The sequence below is a fragment of the Acartia tonsa genome, chromosome 14, assembly GCF_053477335.1.
Source record: "Acartia tonsa isolate MP-2025a chromosome 14, ASM5347733v1, whole genome shotgun sequence".
Lineage (NCBI taxonomy): Eukaryota > Metazoa > Arthropoda > Copepoda > Calanoida > Acartiidae > Acartia > Acartia tonsa.
In genome coordinates this window covers 22,813,560-22,833,359 of record NC_137273.1, presented here as the reverse complement: position 1 = coordinate 22,833,359, position 19,800 = coordinate 22,813,560, and the positions used below count along the sequence as shown (strand labels likewise).

Genomic DNA, 19,800 nt, shown 5'->3' with positions numbered 1-19,800 from the left:
TTTTGTTACTAATTTTTAAAAGGATATTTTTTCTCTGATTAAAAATGGATTCATCTGAATTATACCTCCCTCGAAATGGCATAAACGTTCCCAGGACCTATGAGAAGCGTTATTGTAAAAGAGAAATACATCGGTTCAGCGGTTAGCAAGATCCTTCGGTATAAACAGACAGACAAATGGACATCATGTTACTTTATTATAAGGATAACAAAACAATATAAAATTGATCACTCGTTTCGTGGCCAAGGTTCATGTAAACATATGTTGTTCCTGATTAAGGAATCCTAAAGAACTTCTGTAAGTCTTATTACCAATTAGGTACGCACATCCAAATCCTTATCAAAAAGTCACAGGATATCTGTTTATGTGTCTGTGGTTTTTCTTTACAATGTAGCTTCTCATAAGTCTTGGTAAAGAAAATAACTAATTTAGTTGAGGGTACTACCACCCTCCCAAGATATATAAATCGCCTCAGATAAATATTACCCCTCCCCAAAATTTTTTTATTTACTTAGAAAAAACAATAAAATAAAAAAATGAGGTGGCCACCCCTCTTCTCTACTTCCTCTAAGGGCGTAACCGCTAACTCAGAAGCTACCTGATTAGTATCTCTTGGACCGGTATGTCTCAAGACACTAATATTCTAATTAGGGTTGGGCCGGATATCCGGTGTGGCCGGATATCCGGCCATTTTCAATATCCGGCCGGATACCGGATATTGAAACTATCCGGCCGGATATCCGGCTCTATAATTTTTTATACTTTACACTAAAAATCTCTGCTTTTTAAATTTTAAATGGCTATAATTTTCTTATTATTGAAGCTAGAAGTACATTTTTTCTAAACAAATTTAACTTTATGTAAATTTATATAAGATTTCTGATGAAATTTTTTTTTGCTTCTTTAATATCTGGTAATTTGGCCGGTTATCCGGCCGGATATCCGGTAATTTGGCCGGATAACCGGATATTTGCCGGATATCCGGCGTTGGCCGGATATCCGGCGTTGGCAGGATATCCGGCCGGTTACCGGATATCCGGCATTTGAAATCAGCCGGATATCCGGTATCCGGCCAAAAAAGTATCCGGCCCAACCCTAATTCTAATATTGCAGACAACCAACCCTTTGGACGACCTTTGTCTGGATTTCCTACCCCTGCAGGTTGATGAGAAGCGCCTGTTTTTGACCAAGTCATTCCTTCTACTCATACTATTAATGTTGCGCATCTGACAGCAACAGTAGGTAAAACTTTGAACTCCTTTATTTATGACATGGTTTGGGCCAAGAATAGAACCCTTTACCTTACTAAAGACTTACGGTTAACCTACGGGATTAAAAGTTAAATATCGAGTAAGGTTATTTTGTCTGTATCTTAAGATCTCGGAAGTTGCAGGTCCGAATTGGTTGAACTTTTTACTTTTTAGGGAGGTATTAGAATTGTTTTGGAGTGGTTTAATTTTTTTTAGTGGCGAAGCTACTCTATAATTTGAAATGTCCGTCTGTACGTATGTCTGTCTGGAACGTTTTGAGGGAAACGTGATTTACTCGGCTCCTTTAAAAGATAGACAGCTGAAATGTTTAGGGATTAAATAAGTTACCATTCTTCATATTTTCAACAAGTTTAATTAAGATATGTCAATTAATTGGGGTGCTAGATCGATTCCTAGATTTTAAGTTTTCATGATTTTCTCGATTCCTATTAAACATAAAAGTCTAAAAATTTCAAGGTTTAAATAAATTCAAATTCTTCACACTTCTATAAAGTTTCAGTGAGATTTGCTTATTGGTTGGGGTGCTAGATCGATTCCTAGTTTTTTTTAGGGTTCAAGCTTTTTTTCAACTCTTAGTCCAGATGGCTGAAATTTGCAGGGATTGAAGATTTTATATATCTCCACAAAGTTTCATTAAGATTTACTTATTGGTTGTGGTGCTAGATCGATTCCTAAGATTTCATTCTGGATTCATTCTGGATGTTCTTCCATGATTTTTGAGCTTCGCTACTTATGTATGTTGTCATCCTTGTTTACTTCCATCGCCTTCCCTTAGAGACTAGAGGGACAAAGTAACTATATACCTTTACAATGTATTTAAACCCAGGGATCTAAACGGCCGATAAATTAAAGTACATCCCCAATGATGATGCACAAAATCACCCCTTCTGTAGATTAAAATTGGTGGTTGATACGTTTAAACACTCACCTTAATGAACCAACCAATCAAAATTCACTAAAGTCTACCAAGTTATTATGCCAACGAATAAGGAAACGTTGTTATAAAACTTTGGGGACTAGTGTAATAAACGGTACTACGTCAAACCCTAGATACGTCAAACAGTAGATGCGACAAACGCTAGACAGACAAACAGTAGACAGACAAACCCTAGACACGACATACGCTAGATACGACAAACACTAGAATGCGACAAACGCTAGAATATGACAAACACTAGATTTTTTCTAAAGGCGACAAACAATAGATACGACAAACGCTAGAATTAATCCTATTGTGTAAAGTAATACGCTTTTTTGTCTGTAGCGATGGATCTCACTAACCGCTAAACCGATATGGTTCTCATTTACAGTGAAGTTTCATATGTGTCCAGGGAAGGTTTTTAACTATATCTACCCCCCCCCCCCAAAAAAAAAATATTTTTTTTCTTTTTAAAACTTAAAAAGAAAATGAAACAATCTTTTTTGTATGTAGCAAAGGATCTCACTATCCGCTAAACTGATTTGGTTCTTTTTTTAATGAATCGCTGCACTGATTCAAAGACAAGGACAATATCATATGTAAGTAGTGCAGCAACATTAAAGCAAGGTTTTTTCTCTTGTAATAAACAAGTATTGTTAGTATGAATCTAAAAAGAAAAATTTCATTACAATTGAAATTATTTTATATTCATTGGATAGATTTCTGTAAAACGTTTCAGTCAAGCAACGGATTGTCAGAATTAAACATACATACACTTACTACTAAATAGCTGCGCTGTTGAAAAAGTGTTGTACGGCGAAGTCATAAATGGTCAAATAATTAATGCTCATAAAATATTGCTCATCCTAAGTCTTTATCACTCCGCCCTTTGATGTTTAAACAAAGCAACTGTAAAAAAAACTTTATACAAACATGTCATTTAAAAATAATTATATTTAAATTACTAAAATTCTTTATCTCTTTAATTATATTAGACTTAATTTAATAAACCTTCTTTGATGTATCTATAAATACCAAAAAAATAACACATGCTGGTTTAGTTTTAACTGTATTGCAAAATCACCTTTTCATTGCTATATCACATTTTCTGCAGGGAATGGACAATGATAGCAGAGCGAGAGAGGACAATGGGCTGTTTAGTACACTAGTCCCCAAAGTTTTATAAGAACGTTTTCTTAATCGTTGGCTAAACAACTTTTGTTACTTAAATGAATTATGATTGGTTGGTTTAATAAGTTGAGTGTTCAAACGTTTTAACCCCTTATTTTTTGCTATAGAGGATGTACATAGATTTTTACGGCAATTATCTTATCCAGTTAGATCCCTGCATTAATAGAAATATAAATTTAGTATTAATGAACGAAAAAATTTATAAATATTTCATAGCGTTTATATTCTAGCGTATGTCGCTTCTAGTGCACTATGTTCCTGAAGTGACAAAAAATCGATTTTTACATTTTGGAAAATACACTTTTAAACAATTGTTTAGTAATATACACAAGTTTTTTGAAATAAAACCGAAAGAATTAACTCTTTACTATGAAAAATAAGAATTGTATGTGTAATTATACTAGAGGTTTCGAATTAAGTTCCTTTTCATCATAGTAGACAACTGTTTTTTTCGGTCAACTAAACTACATTTCAAATCCGTGTGGACGGTTTATTTTTAAAGCTATTGTTAAGTATTATACATTTTTGGATTCGATATGCAATGCTTTAAATGTTTAGCTTTTAAAAGAAGTCAAATCTCCATTTTTTGTTGTAATTGTAGGTACTTTTCTAGACATGCCCGTTTCTTGTAAGATAAACAATTTTCTTAAAATGAAAATTTTACGTTTGGTTCCAGAACTAAAAATGGCAAAGGATAGCAATAAAATCCTCTCGTATGAGTAAATTAGGACTATGTACAATATCATAGAACTTTAGCCTAATCTTCCGAAATCTTGCGAAGTTTGTTTTTTAAGCTCTTAAGTAACTAGGGTCAATCAAAAAATAACAATTTTTTAAGGCATAAAAGTAATATATTTTTCTTATTATTTAAAACACATATTCAATTAAACTTAAAGTAAAGAAAAGTTTTAAAATAAAATAAAAGATTATCTCCTAATGTCTTAGCTCTTATCTGAACTATCATAAGGGGGGAGGGAGGGGTTTGCTCGATTTATATCAATCTTAGATCCCATTAAAGCTAGAAGCCTAAAATTTTATATGTGTTTTCCTTGATCAACAAAAAATATTCTGATTTTATATGTTTAACATTATCTACTCCCTTTGCCCTTTTATTGAGCAACCTTTCACAAAAGGTTCTTTCATACTTATCAACAAAGAACAGAGTAGAATTTATGTTGAATAAGATAGAAAATGTTTTCTTTATAGTAAAATGAAAATAAAAATTAAAGTCTTACATATCTATGATCTAAAGGGATAAGACAATGGCAGATAAATTAATGTACATCCCCAATGCTAATACGCAAAATTGCCCATTGTGTATTCTATAAATTACATTTAGTTGTTGAAATGTTTGGACACTCAACTAATAAACCAACCAATCAGATTCAATAAAAGTCCAAAAAGTTGTTGTGCCTACAAATAAGAAAACACTATTATAAAACTTTGTGGACTAGTATTATAAACAGCTTATTGATCCCTCCCTCCTTGCTTAAATATACACCTATATTTCATATTCGGATGTAGTGATATAGGATATTTTAGTATTTTGGTAAGATGAAATGCTAAGTTTAAGTCATAAAAAAAAATATTTTTGTTTTTTACCTGTATGATATGCAAGGTATCCTGGCTTCCTGTGCCCGCCAGGATAGAGATATTCAGCTTTCAGTTATGTGTCATACCCATTTAAAACAAGTCACTCAGTTATAGCACTCTATCATTCACACACAGAAAATGAGACAGAAAATACCAGAAGGGGTGGCAACCCTAGGGGGGGCAACCCTCCCCCCCCCCCTCAGACTATTAAGGGTTAATAAACATTGTTATTTGGGTTGTACAATATATTTTGATATAATTCCCGTCAATGTAACTCAAAAACAAAGGAAGTTACAGCTTCTGAAATGTGCTTATTAGACTAGCTTTACACCCCCCGTTGACGCCCCTTGTGTAAAACCCCTATTATAAGTATTTTTCACCATTTTAAAAAAAGATATATGTATACTTATTGTTATTTAAAGAAAATTTCATCAAAATTTTAACTTATACACTCTCTATGATTTTTTGTCATTTTTCGGGATTTCAGGAACACAGTGTAGTGTTTGTCGCATTTTACAAATTCTACTGTTTGTCGCGAAATAGCAAATTCTACTGTTTGTCGTAGTCTAGTGTTTGACGTATCTATCGTTTGTCTGTCTAGCGTTTGACGCATCTACTGTTTGTCTGTCTAGCGTTTGTCGCATCTACTGTTTGACGTATCTAGGGTTTGACGTAGTACCTAATAAACAGCCCATTGTTCTCTCTCTCTCTCTGATGTAAACCTATGATTCTTAATTACCAGTCTATGGCCATAAAAATTATTTGTTTATTGATAGTGATAAAATTAAACAAATAAACAAATTTTAGTAAATAACAAAAAGATAAAGAAAATAATTTACGCACATAATCAAAAAGATATTTGAAACAGTCTTTAGAAAACGCAGGGAGGGACGAGACATAAGGTTGTTTATTACACTAGTCCTCAAAGTTTATATTACAGTATTCTTCTTCATTGGCTTAACAACAGTGAGGAAATTTATTGAACTTTGATTGGTTAATTAATTAAGTTTGGGAGTCCAAACGTTTTAACCACTAATTGTAATCTACACCATGGGTAATTTTGTGTATCATCATTGCGGATGTACTTGAATTTATCGGCCATTGTCTAATCCCTTTAATTCCCTTGAGAAAACGTCTCATAATGGAGCAGCTTTGGTTGATAGCAGCTTCCCTTGTGGCTGTGTCTGCTGATAATATTCCTCCGATAGGAGTGACAGAGCTAGAATATGGAACATGTGATGGTAAAGTAATTTTCCAGTATGGCTTTGAAACCAATTAATATCCGTTGGATTAGAACCGGTTCCCAGCCATTCTGTACATTTCTATATCCTCGGAAAGCTGTTTATAATACGATGCAATAAATAACTAAAAATATTTGTTCCCCCTCCCCCTAAACATATCGACTCAAAGGTTGGTTTTTCTGAAGCTGGAAATATATTTTCGTTTATTTTTTTTTCTTTCTGTCGTCTGCGTTTAAATCAATCAGTTAAATTCAGTTACCAAACCAAACAGCATGTGAGTACCGCATATAATATCTACAATGCAAAGTAGAATGATGTCTGTCTGTGTGTTTGTTTGTGGCGAAGGATCTCGCTAACCGCTGAATGGATCAGGTTTTCCTTAACAGGATAGCTTCTCATAGGTCCCGGGAAGGTTTATAAAGAAGGTTTTTAAAATCTTAATTTGAAAATGGGTTTTGGGATTAAACTCCCCTCTCCTCATGCGCCCCTAAAGGCCTCCTGGGGGCAAAGTCGCTAGTATAATCCTATTATATAAAGTAGTAAGCTTTTTTGTCTGTAGCGAAGGATTACGCTTACCGCTAAACTCCTTAAGGTTAAGGTTCTCCTTAACAGTGAAGCTTATTATAGGTGCAGGAAAGGTTTTTAACTATTTTGGGGGAGGGTATCACACCACCCTCCCCCCAAAAAAATTACCCTCCACAAACTATTACTATTATTTTTTACTTTTCTTTTTTAAACTCAAATTGAAATATTGTCCCCCTACTACATTAAGTGCCCCTAGAGGCTTCTAGGGGGCGTAGCCGCTAGTATAATATAATTTAATAAATCCGAAATACAAAGTTGTAGTTTTATTTTGAGCGAATATGCCACAAAATTGTTATGTTGATGCGTCATGATGCTCCTACCTTAAAATTAATATATTAATTTTTGTTCATTATTGAATTTGATAAAATAAATAAATAATATAAAATATTTTGCTTTTATTTAATTAAAGCTGTATAAAAGTAGAAGGATGTGTGTCTATTTGTTAAGTAACAATAGTTTTTCAGTTTATTATATGGAAATAGACCGTTGCCAAATTATAATATTACTTTAAAAAATCATTTTTAGCTAATCTGGAGCCGGAGCCGTTTTTAACGAAAAATACGGCTCCGGCTCCACCAAAAATGTTGCTGCTCCCGGCTCCGGCTTTGAAACGCTGCTTGAAACAATAACAAACATTTATTTATGCCTTTTCTCATTAGTTGTTTGTTATAACACTTTGGGATGGTACCAATTAAATTTTAGATTTTTGGTTCTAAGTAGCATAAAACACATCATATTTTTGTTCAAAGACATCTTTTTGACCGTTTCATATTATTTTATATTTATTAACATTGTTATTCAAGGTTCTTATCCTGTCTTGGAGATTAAAAGTCTTGCCTTTACCCCCTACCCTGTATATATCAAAGCTGGCGAATTTCTCAACTTTGAATTATCATTTAATCTCTGGTAAGTTTATAAAAACAGTTTTTTATGAGAACTTTTCTTGAAAGCAATTTTACTCCACTTATAATTATCAGAATTAAATGATTGATGGCTTATTTTATTCGTTTTTATGACAATTCATAGATCAACAAAATAATATTTCAGTGTTTTTTTAAAGTACAGTAAAATAAAATAAAAAAAACATAGGTGTCAACATCTAAAAATGTTTTTAGCGCATTTTTCTTATGCTCTAATCTTCTACCCTTTGAAAGAACGGCTGCAAAACCCTTCAAAGTTAAGATATAGAGCAAAAAATGTATACAGATACTATTGGGAACATGTACTAGAACATAATAAAGTTTGAAGGCCATATCTCAACCAGGGAGGAAGAAGTGCCCCCCTCCCCTCAAAGACGAGAACCAAAAAAAATTTCAAAAATGAGTTCTCTAGTGACATTTTTTTGTCACTTTACTGCCCATAGAATCAGTTTTAGATGTCCAAAACCACTTCTAAAGGTATTTTTGTCCTCAAACAAGTAACTGCAGAGATATAATTTTAATCTTATTATATATTTAAGCTTTTTTTGGTGGACCCAGAAAAAATATTATTAGTGGTGGGGTTAACTCAACCCAATGTATCAACCTCCCCCCCCCCCCTAAAAATTGGGTTTTCAGTAGTCAACTTTGGGGGGCCAGTACTCCTTCCCTGGTTGAGATATGGTCTTCAAACTTTCATTTCTTCTAGGACATGTCCCTAATGGTATCTGTAATGGTTTTTAGGTCTATATATCAACTTAAGCATTTTGCAGCCATTCTTGCAAAGGGTAGAAGATTTGAGCATAAGAAAATTTGCTAAAAACATTTTTTTGAATTTTTGATTTTACTTTATTTTTTTTAATAAAAACTGAAATATTTTTAGTTGTTCTATTAATTGTCTATAAAAACAAATAAAATAAGGCATTAATGATTAAATTCTGATAACTATAAGTGGGGTAAATTGATTTCAAAAAAGTTTTCATAAAAAAACAACCTCTTTCCTTGGATCAAAAAAAAAATTGATACTTTTGGTTTATAGTCTATAATTTTCTTGAATTATTATTGTTTTTTTATGTCTTTTCATCATTTGTGTTGCCACAAGGACCTCTAAAAATTTTAAAAAAATTTGTCCATTTGTGTGTCACTATGAAATTTATTTGTGTGTCTTTCTATATGAAATTTTGCTTATCTTAGCCATTTTTATTGGCCTCAAATTCTTTTTGTTAAAAAAATAAAATCTAATACCAGTTATCCTATGCAGTTATTGGATGTCTATCTTATTCAGTAGAAAAAAAGTATGTATGTCTGTCTATATGAAACTTAGCATTTTAACCATTTTTTATTAGATTATCATTTTTTGCTTAAAGTTTTACAAAATAGTTTTTAGACGTTTAATGTATGTCTGTAGAAGAAAGGCCAGTAAACTTTTTTAATTTCAAAAAGGCATAAGTTTGTACAAAATCATGTTAAATTTTGATTATTAGTATATAAAATAATATTTATTGGTATATTTTTATCATCAAATTACAAATTTCAAACTTTAATTTATGATATTGATTATGAAAAGAAAAAGGGATGGTCATAATAATGAAAAAGAATCAATTAACTTAATTGTTTTTTTTAGGAACCTATTCCCAATGGAGCTCAGATCAGCATTAGGCAGAAAAAAATTGGACTAGTAGATTTGCCAATTCCATGCCTTCCAATCAATGGAAATATGTACGGATCATGGTAAGCATTGGTGACACAAGGGGGGATGTATCTATCCTTCTGAAAATCAAGGGTGTTTAATGCCCTCCTATTGAGCAGGGTCAACCTATTTCAGCCCTTTTTGTACACTGTATTACACTTACATTTGAGACAAAATTATCTGGAATATTATAGAACTCAAATTATGGTATCAATTCTAGATTGGAGACGTTATTCTAACTAGTTCTATTACTGATTAATCTGTTTCCAAAAATCTAGCTTTTTTCTTTGCACTTCTTTGTACTTGTTTTTTTGTCAAAATGATAAAATGTTTTAACAAATAGTCTTAAATATATGAGGTAATAGGATATTTAGGGAGGTTGGCTAAATCTTCCTTTATTACCTCTTGGCAGATGACCTATCCCTTCCTGTTAAACCCACATAAATGGGACACAAAAAATACATTATGCATGAAAACAACTTTACAGAAGCGAAGCTACTTTAAAATTAATTTTGTTTAAACCATAGGGTGTGTTTTAGTTAATTATGAGAAAATATATCAACAGTAACGAAAAACTGTTGAGCTGCAAAATTGTTGTAATATTTATTAATAGCCACAGCCATCGGCTGGTAGTTTGCAGTTCAACAGTTTTTTGTTACTGTTGGTATATTTTCTCATTATTAACCAAAACAAACCGCCAAAACAGCCACCAATCCACCAAATTAAAAGTTTTGCAAAATATTTCTAGACTGACCCATAGTATTATAATTCAGAGCTCTATCTTGTATATGGGTCTCAGAGCGCACTGTTACCGTGAATGTGTACAACCCCCCTCCCCCTTATTTAAGTTTAATAAAGACTAATAGTCATTCTAAATGTTTTAAATTACAAATCCACTTATAAATACTGAATTTTGACACTATACTGTTAAATAAAAAAAACAAGGTTCACAACATCCATAAGTAGCGAAGCACAAAATCTATTGTTAAATAGACAAACGGACAAAGTGAGTTATAGAGCTGATTATCTGTTATCACAAGAAAGAAAAGAAAGAGCAGTCTGACCGCTACGGATGTGTTATACTTAATTATGCTCCATATTTATGTGAATAGCTACAAGAATTTTCAACTTTCTATCTTTTACAGGAGCTGAGAAAATCACGTTCCCCCCCCCCCCCCCCCTCGTTTTGTCTCTAACAGACGGACTGACAGACGGATATTTCGTATTTTAGAGTAGCTTCGCTACAAAAAAAAAATTCATTGAGAAAATCAGTTGTGAAAAATATAAGCGGCTTAAAAGCATTCCGACTGCTAAGGATGTTTTATACTTAATTAAGCTCCATATTGATTGAATGTTTACAAGAAGTTTAAGCCTTCTATCTTTTATAGGAGCTGAGAAAATGATGTTTCCCCCTTTTTGACATTTTGAATTATAAAGTAGCTTCGCTACTAAAAAAATAATACATTGTTAAATTGGAGTGGATACAAAACCGCGACAGTTACAAAACCGCCCCATAACAAAACCGCGACAATAACAAAAGACCAACATTCAAAAATTCTTAATGCTAGAAGGTCATGGCCGCAAAGCTCGGACCCCTGGCCTGCCTAGCCGCAGGCGCTCGGCCCCCTTGCCTATAACCTAACCTAACCTTACCTAAATATTGTAAAAAAATGTTAAAAATTTAATGTACATTAACTTATTTATAGTTTAGAATTTCGTGGATTTTACAAAAAGTGGTTGGTAGATTTTTTAAAAATTTTTAATATTTTTTTACAATATTTAGGTAAGGTTAGGTTAGGTTATAGGCAAGGGGGCCGAGCGCCCGCGGCTAGGCAGGCCAGGGGGCCGAGCTTTGCGGCCATGACCTTCTAGCATTAAGACTTTTTGAATGTTGAATTCTAAAAAAATTCTACATAGTTATATTTTTGTTATTGTCGCGGTTTTGTAACTGTCGCGGTTTTGTTATGGGGCGGTTTTGTAACTGTCGCGGTTTTGTTATGGGGCGGTTTTGTAACTGTCGCGGTTTTGTATCCACTCCGTTAAATTTTATTCAATAAGGATGACAAAATTTGTAATATTTACTATATATTAAACTGTTACTATTAGAGCTGTGAAGCAAATCATGGATGCTTATATTCATCACATTCATTGGATCTTCGTTTAGGAAGGTATAAACAACTATTTGTTAAATCATTTTATCATTTTGACAAAAAAAACAAGTGCAAAGAAAGAAAGCTAGATTTTTGGAAACAGATTAATCAGTTATAGAACTAGTTAGAATAACGTCTCCAATCTAGAATTGATACCATAATTTGAGTTCTATAATATTCCAGATAATTTTGTCTCAAATGTAAGTGTAATACAGTGTACAAAAAGGGCTGAAATATAGACTATTCCATTTATGAAAAAAAAATTTATATTAGGCCAGGGTTTTTCCACAATCGACCTCCAGGTAAAAATTACTTGTGTAGAGCTGTACTTCTACACATTAATAAATGTGCTGATTACAAGGTTTTCGATTGTCAAGCAAGTTTAAAGGAAAAGTTTAAGGTATAAAACTCATGTCAACTCTGGAAATTGTTCAAATGAGACCAAAAATACGGTTTTAACATTTTTGTGTTAGCAGCCATGGCTTCACCTAGGATGATAAGAAAAAAATATAATTTTCTTTATATTTATAAAAAAAGGTAACTTTTTAAAACAAAATATCAATTGTTAATGTATTTTTAACAATTTAGGATAATAGGCCTTTTCTTTTGATGCGTGATTTTTCTGTATTAACAAGTATTTTCCTAGCTCATTTGTACAATATAAATTATTGATTGCACATGCACAATCATGATAAAATAATGATCCTATTTTGATTTAGTGATTATGACTTGCAAAATCTACTGAATTATACACCCAATTCCCTATGCTCATATTTTCTTCCTGATGGTCAGGTAAACTTTGTTGCAAGTATCTGTCATTATTATCTGTAGTTCCAAACCATTCATTATTGGATGAATTTTCTCATTCAACTTTAAAGGAACCCTGCAAGAAATACACCGCTCTTACTGCTGAAAGGCTGCCTTAAGTAGACCTAATATCCCAAATTTGAAGCCTTCAGCTTTTTTCAGCTTTGAAATTTTTACTTAGAATTTACATATACTATTATATTATTTCATTTAGTTATGTGAGTTGCCTCTAAATCCTGGCCTGTATGGAACAAATGGACGTTATTTTGTTGTTCGTATACCAGCTGAGTTAGATAATCCGTATTTCAGTGAGATTACTTTTATTATCACCTAAATAGTATTCCTTTACTGCATGATTGTTTATGTTTGGGCGAACTAATAAATGAAATTGCATCTTTCGTATTGACAGTATAACCCCCCCTCCACTGTAGCGCTCGATTCCCTTGCCTGCCTAGCCACAGGCACTCAGCCCCCTAGCCTATAACCTAACCTTACCTAAATTTTTTTTAATGCGTTCTCTCACAGAGGCAGGGGGGTGGTGGAGGGTTGCCAAAATTTTCAAAATTCTAAGAGGATAATGTCCTATTGTAGGCTTTTTTCCACAAAAAAACGTATCACTGTTCACCTGAAATTGTGTTATTGGGCTGATTTGTAATAATATTTTTTTTATTTTATTTTCCCTGAAGTGAGAAAATTATATTTAAAATCAATATCAAGCCCCCAAAATAATTTTAAATTAAAACGTCGATTTTGAATTTTCCCCCAATTCAAGAAAAAATTTTATTTTATGAAGCATCCTAAGCACTAAGTGCAGTCAATTTTCACTAAAACCAATAAAATTTTTGGAATATAAGTGCAGTTGTAACCTTTTATAATATAAATAAGGATTTTGATTGCCTTTTATCTGAAAAGTGTATTTTCTCCATAGGGTTTTTAAAACTAATAATTTTTGTAATAAGTTGTACTAAAACAGTAGCTTTTAGTCTTTTTAGAATACAAATGACGAAAAACTGCAACAAATCTACGTTTAACGACATAAAACAATAAAAAGTATTTGAATAAATTTTATGTCTCAACAGACATTGTCGCCAATAAAAAAAATGTTTAGATAAAAAAAAATAAACGTAAGTAAAAAAGTGTCTTAATTTCTTCTTATATTCGACTACTTTCATAAAAATGATACTAAATACAAAAAAAATAATATTGCAAAAAATAGTATTAAATATTTAATATTGTTTATGGATGAACCAGGAATAAAGACTGAGTAAATCTAAAAAAAATTAATTTAGTGATTTTGTAGTATGAATTAGCTTTCCTCAAATATTGTAATCTTACAGAAATATATTTTAATCCTTTATTCTTCATACGTTTATTCCTGTTATTTTATATTTTATTCTATTTTTTACCAAAATAGCAGACAAAAAGGAAAATACTTAAATACTTTTTTTTTAAGTTGAATTATTCTTTCTTATTTGGGGAAGAAAAGATGAAAAGGAAAGTGCAATTCCTATTAACTTAACATGATAAAATGATCTTTTAATTATGAATTATTATTTAGCTATCTATAATACAAAGTAGAACGATGTCTGTCTGTCTGTTTGTGTGTATGTGTGTTTGTCTGTTTGTTTGTAGCGAAGGATCTCGCTAACCGCTGAACCGATCGGGTTCTCCTTTACAGGGTAGCTTCTCATAGTTCCCGGGAAGGTTTATAACTATTTTCTTGGGGGGTGGGACACCCCTAACCCCCCAAAAAATGAAAAATACCCCCCCCCCCAAAAAAAAAAAAAATTTCTTTTTAAAACTAAAATTAATATAGTGGGGTTGACTACCCCCCCCCCCCCCCAAAAAAATCCCCCCCCCCCAAAAAAAAAAAATTTATTTTATTTTTTATTTTAAATCTAAAATACGAAAAATTGGTTTGATCAAACCTCTTGGGGCAAAGCCCCTAGAGGCTAGGGGCAAAGCCGCTAGTCTTTTATAAAGTAACTACAATATCATTCAAAGGAAAAAAAATATTGACTGTACTTACTAAGCACCTATTTTTTCTAAGAAATATGAATGCTAAAATTAAGCATAGTAATTTTTCATAAAAAAATGTAAATGAATATGACTATGAGTTAAACTAAAGCTTCTACACAGACGCTACAAGATCTGTATTATCTTCCTATACTCTTTCACCTTAACATACCTAACATTATAAAAACGCATTCCCATATAAACAACCCCTTAAATAGTGGATGTAAATATTCATTTATTTCCCTGGTATCTCATTTATATCCCTGGTATCTCATTTATATCCCTGGTATGATTTTAGAAGATTTTTAATTTTTTTTGGAAGATTTTAGAATTTTTATTAATTACTAAAAGAAAGAAAAATTATACCAGGGAAATAAATGAAATTTAAAAACCAAAATTAAACCACATTTTACTAGCATAAAAATGAGTTTTTGTTTAAATGAGAATGATATTCCTGTCCAGTTTTTTGTTTAGGAATGAATATTTCTTACCCTCGTGAATAAATGATGACCTATCGGTCCATCATTTATTCCCTCGGGTAAGAAATATTCATTCCTAAACAAAAAACTGGACAGGAATACCCCATTTATTATCTCACCTGGTACAAAGATTATTTTATATTGTTCCAATTAGGTACTAAAAAAAAATTTTTTTTAGATTTAATTTGGGGTCATAAGGAAAAAGGATAAGAGGATGAATACTCACCCCTTTTTCATAATAAAATACTACTTCCCCATCCCTAAATTTAGAAGCAGACGAAAATCAAAAACCGCCCAGGGCTTTTTGTAAGTCAATCATAAATAATAATTTGAATAAAAAGAAAAGCGATATTTAGCAAACAGCCGTGGGCGGTCAGAATCAGCTGAATGTTCATTATGAAAAAAATTTCCTCTTTTTAGAAATAGAAGGATTCATCTTTCATGAACAAATTTTTTTAAGTAAAATAATATTCTATGTAATTTTTAATTAAAACATTAAAACGAAAATATCTAATCTAATATTCTTGCCCTAAATATGGAAATAGTAAAAAGTAAAAAAATATTTTTTAGAATAATTTTTAATCCTCCCATTTGAAAAGTAGTGGAATAGCAATAAATTTTAGCGCGGCAACAGCGCTAAGTAGGCCTCTAGGCCCACTGCCTATTTTCGTCTTCTAGTTGCTTCGATTCCTCTCTTTTATTTTTTTCTCTATGTTTGGGGTTCAGGTGGAATTTTGGAAACAAAGATGTACATCTATCTGCCTGATGGAACTGAGATGACATGTGTATACATCAAAAGCGAATATGAAGAATGGTGGCAACCCTGAATATTTTAATTTGTACAATCAATTAATCAACCAATAATATCTAGAAATTTGTATAAAATCTTTCCACACAAGAAAAATTAAAAGATAATTATCATTGTTTATATTTTGAACCATATTTTTATTATTCTAACCACATTAGCTTTAAATTTGATTAACAATAAATTCATCCCTTCTTAAATTAAGCTTTTATTTATTTCCTAACTTTTTGATTTATATTATAACATAAAATATGAAATAATTTATATCCAGAACTCTAAAAAGTTTTACCTTAAAGGAGAACTGTATGAATTCAGTGGTTAGCGATATTCTTTGGTACACACAGACAAACAAACTTCCTGTTACTTTAAATAAGGATTTGCACAGCTATTATTACTCCACCCGTTACAGCACATTATAGAATTATAATCATATTGGAAAAAACAAATTTAGTAGCATTCAACCATGTTATCGAGTTTTTAATTGATTGATTTAAACGCAGACGACCTTTTTATCTTAAAAACCCAACGTTGAACAAAGGAAAGCTTTTCATTAAGAGATATAAGTTTTCCGGAATTGTAATGTAGGGAGTAGATTTGAAATCTGCATCAAATTTTAAGGATTTTTTATAAAATTCGTTTTTTGTATAATTCTTTATCTAAAAGCAGAAATACAAATTAAGTTAATTAATTTTGGCATCTGTGATTAGTGGATTTAAAAAATCTGCGCTCTGATTGGATGTCGTACATCATTCAACCAATTAGAGCGCAGGTAGTTTAAAATCCACCTATCCTATTGGTCAAAATTAATTAACTTAAAATGTATTTTCGCTTTTAGATAAAGAATTTTACAAAAAACGAATTTTATAAAAAAAATCCTTAAAATTTGATGCAGATTTCAAATCTACTCCCTACATTAAAATTCCGGAAAACTTATATCTCTTACTGTTCATGCCAAGTTTTACCTATTTTTTTACATTTTCTTTTTTTACAAATCAAAGAGACCTCTTGGGGCATAGCCGCTAGTGTATGATACTTAACAATAACAACACCCTAACTTGAAAACTGTTAATGTTTCATTAGTCTGATTCCTAATTTTCTTATTCATAGGCTTAACAAGTCTAAAGACTTATATAAAATTTTAATAGGTTGGAACTTTTATTTCAGTAACTAAACGTTTCAATCACTCATCTTAATCTACATTAGGATCAATTTTGTAAATCATCATTGGGAATATACACCAATTTATGGGCTATTGTCTTATCCATTTAGATCCATGAGTAGAAACCATTTTCCCTAATTGGGTAAAATCAATGCCACGGTGTTCGTTCATTTCAACTAAAACACCCATATATATTTTTATAATCATGCATTGTCACATTATTTTGTCATATCAAATTTTTGGCCAAGTCCCAAGTCTTTAGGGAAGGTCAGGAAAATAGCCTAAAACCTTCACAAATCTTCTTAAAAGTACAACCACCCCGGATTAGGAATTTTCCGAGATCGTTAGCATCAGACAAAAAATAGATTCTCGGAAAAGTTTTAGTCTAATTAAATGTTTAATTTTAAATCTTGGGATGGTTTTGGACTTTGTTGCTGTCATCCCCCTCCCCTAGTTGGCACAACAACTATTGATAAAGCTAGGACCAGTTTGTGCTATTGTAATAATATACGGTTTTAATAATATGATACATATGTGCGGAAATGAGTGTACATCAATAAGGCCTAACCCATGAAACAACAAGGATCTAAAGGGATAAGACAATGGCCGATAAATCAATGTACATCCCCAATTATTATATACAAAATTACCCCTTCTGGACATTCCAATTAGGGGTTGAAACGTTTAGACACTCAACTTTTTGAATGTCTAATTAAAATTCAATAAAGGTCCCCAAAGCTGTTAAGCCAACTATGAAAACTTTGAGGACTAGTGTATTAACAGCCCAATGTCCCCTCCCTCCCTGCATGAAATCATATAATATGATCTATACTATCTATTATACCCCTTTTCCACCCCACCCAATTGCCTTAATCCTATATAATACGATTTGGTGCATCGCCCCTAACCTCAAGGGGCCAATTTCAATACAAAAATAGCTTAAAACAATTCCGGGACCTATGACTTAAACTGTTTTTAACCTATTTTTTTATCATATATCAAAAATATACTATGACACCAGTAGATTCAGACTGCAGAGCCCAAATTTGAATTAAGTCCCCAATAAACTTTTTTGGGGGGATTTAAAAATCAATTTTATATGTTGCTGTGATCATTTTGATGGAAGCAAAAGCATTTTTTAGTTTGGGGTTAAATTGTTTCTTACAGAACAATTTGATGTGATTCAGATTATATCAATACAATAATAAAAACTCTACTCTGTTCGATGCAAATAATTTTTTTCTAAAACAATAATTTATATAGAAGAAATTTAACATTAAAATAAAAAATATTATTCTGAAGTCTGAACCAATTAGAAGCCTTGTTTCATTTCAGTTTTTTACAATTCAAAAAAGAGTGTTTTCACAAAGTGACTTATTTCCAATGTAGTTAAATAATTTTTATTTAATTAAAATGAAAAGAATGAAAACTATACACATAAAAGATAAATGCTTTTTAAAAATATTTTTAAAAAAAGTTTGAATAATCTTATATTTTATCATATTTGTATATGTGACAAAAAAAAATTTGTTGTATTGCGTAAACGTTTGTTGTCATCTTTCACTATTTAACCCTTTACAGCCAATTTTTTTTGTGTTTTAAATAAGTGATGGAAAACAAGCACGATAAAGTTAATTCATTGATATATTGTAAAGAATTAAGTTTTTAATGAATTAATTTAGATGAAATCAAAAGGCCTAATTTTACTCTATACCAGAATACTATATATATGAAGCAAAACACTCTAAAAGCTACGAATTTTACCCAAATAAAAAAAGACCTTTTGCTCTGATCAAAAAAGACCACAGCAACAGTAAAATTAATTTTTAAATCCCCTCAAAAAAGTTTATTGGGGACTTAATTCAAATTTAGGCTCTGCAGTTTAATTCTACTGGTGTCATAGTATATTTTTGATATATGTTTTAAAAATAGGTTAAAAACAGTTTAAGTGGTTTAGTTAAGTAATGCAATATATCGGACAAAAAATACCTTAGTACTTAATACCTTACTATTTTTGAATTTAGCTGCGTGTACTAGATCAATAGAATAGCAGCTAAAACCGACCAAAGACATTTCTAAAGCTTCCCTATTAAGTATAAACTTATTAAGAGCAGAAATTTTCGAGATAAATAGCTTCAGATAAAAAACCTTACTACTTTATATTATATGAAAAAGGGGTCTTGATCCAAAAGGACAATTATTTCTCATTTAGAGATAAAAATCATCATTAAGAAGGATGGTGAAATCCCCTCCCCCCCGCGATAAACATACTAAAACCTGCCATAAACCAATACAAAACAAAATTGTTGCAGCTGTTTACCAGATCTTATTGGAAATACAAATTCACATTTAACTTTATACTAGCGGCTGCGCCCCTAGATTCCTCTAGGGATATTTAAAAGAAAGGTGATGAGAGTTCGAGTTCTAGTCCCCATGTGGCAACTCGAATTTCTCAGTTGAATACATTCACGCAACTTCCCCTGGTTGTGTAAGAAGGGGATTATTGAGTAAGTTTGGATACTTAATAGTAATAGTCAAGTACATAATATCAGTACTACCCTTATCCCAAGCTCCTCTGCGGAGAGCGTCATTCATTACGGTGACTTAATTTGGGACACCTGCCATACTCGGCGAGGGTGAGGTAATAATGAGTAGGTCCCTTGAGACAGCGGGTCAAGTACTTGTACTTGAGCGTGGACCTTGAGCTGGCCCTGGTGCTAGCATACAAAAGTGTCTCGTCCTACTCCATGACTACTTAGGTCCAAACACTAAGAAACTATGGCTACACACACAAAAGAAAGGTATATAGAATGTCCTAAAATTTATCTTTAAAAAATTATGGGGGGAGGTTGGAATTTTTAGAGGAGATTTCTCTTTAAAGGGTGGAAAAACACTCCCTTAAAATATTTCAAATTATTTCCTGTACCTATAAGAAGCTTCACTGTAAAGGAGAGTCAGATCGGTCGAGGGGATAGCA

General features: G+C 31.9%; 1 long non-coding RNA gene across 1 annotated transcript; it reads left to right on the top strand.

Annotated features, from left to right (window-relative positions):
* The first annotated feature begins 9,342 nt into the window (after positions 1-9,342).
* Positions 9,343-12,926, top strand: LOC145305317 (uncharacterized). Its single transcript, XR_013874574.1, has 3 exons — positions 9,343-9,448; positions 12,277-12,349; positions 12,579-12,926. It is a non-coding gene; the product is annotated as an uncharacterized LOC145305317 (long non-coding RNA).
* Positions 12,927-19,800: the final 6,874 nt, after the last annotated feature.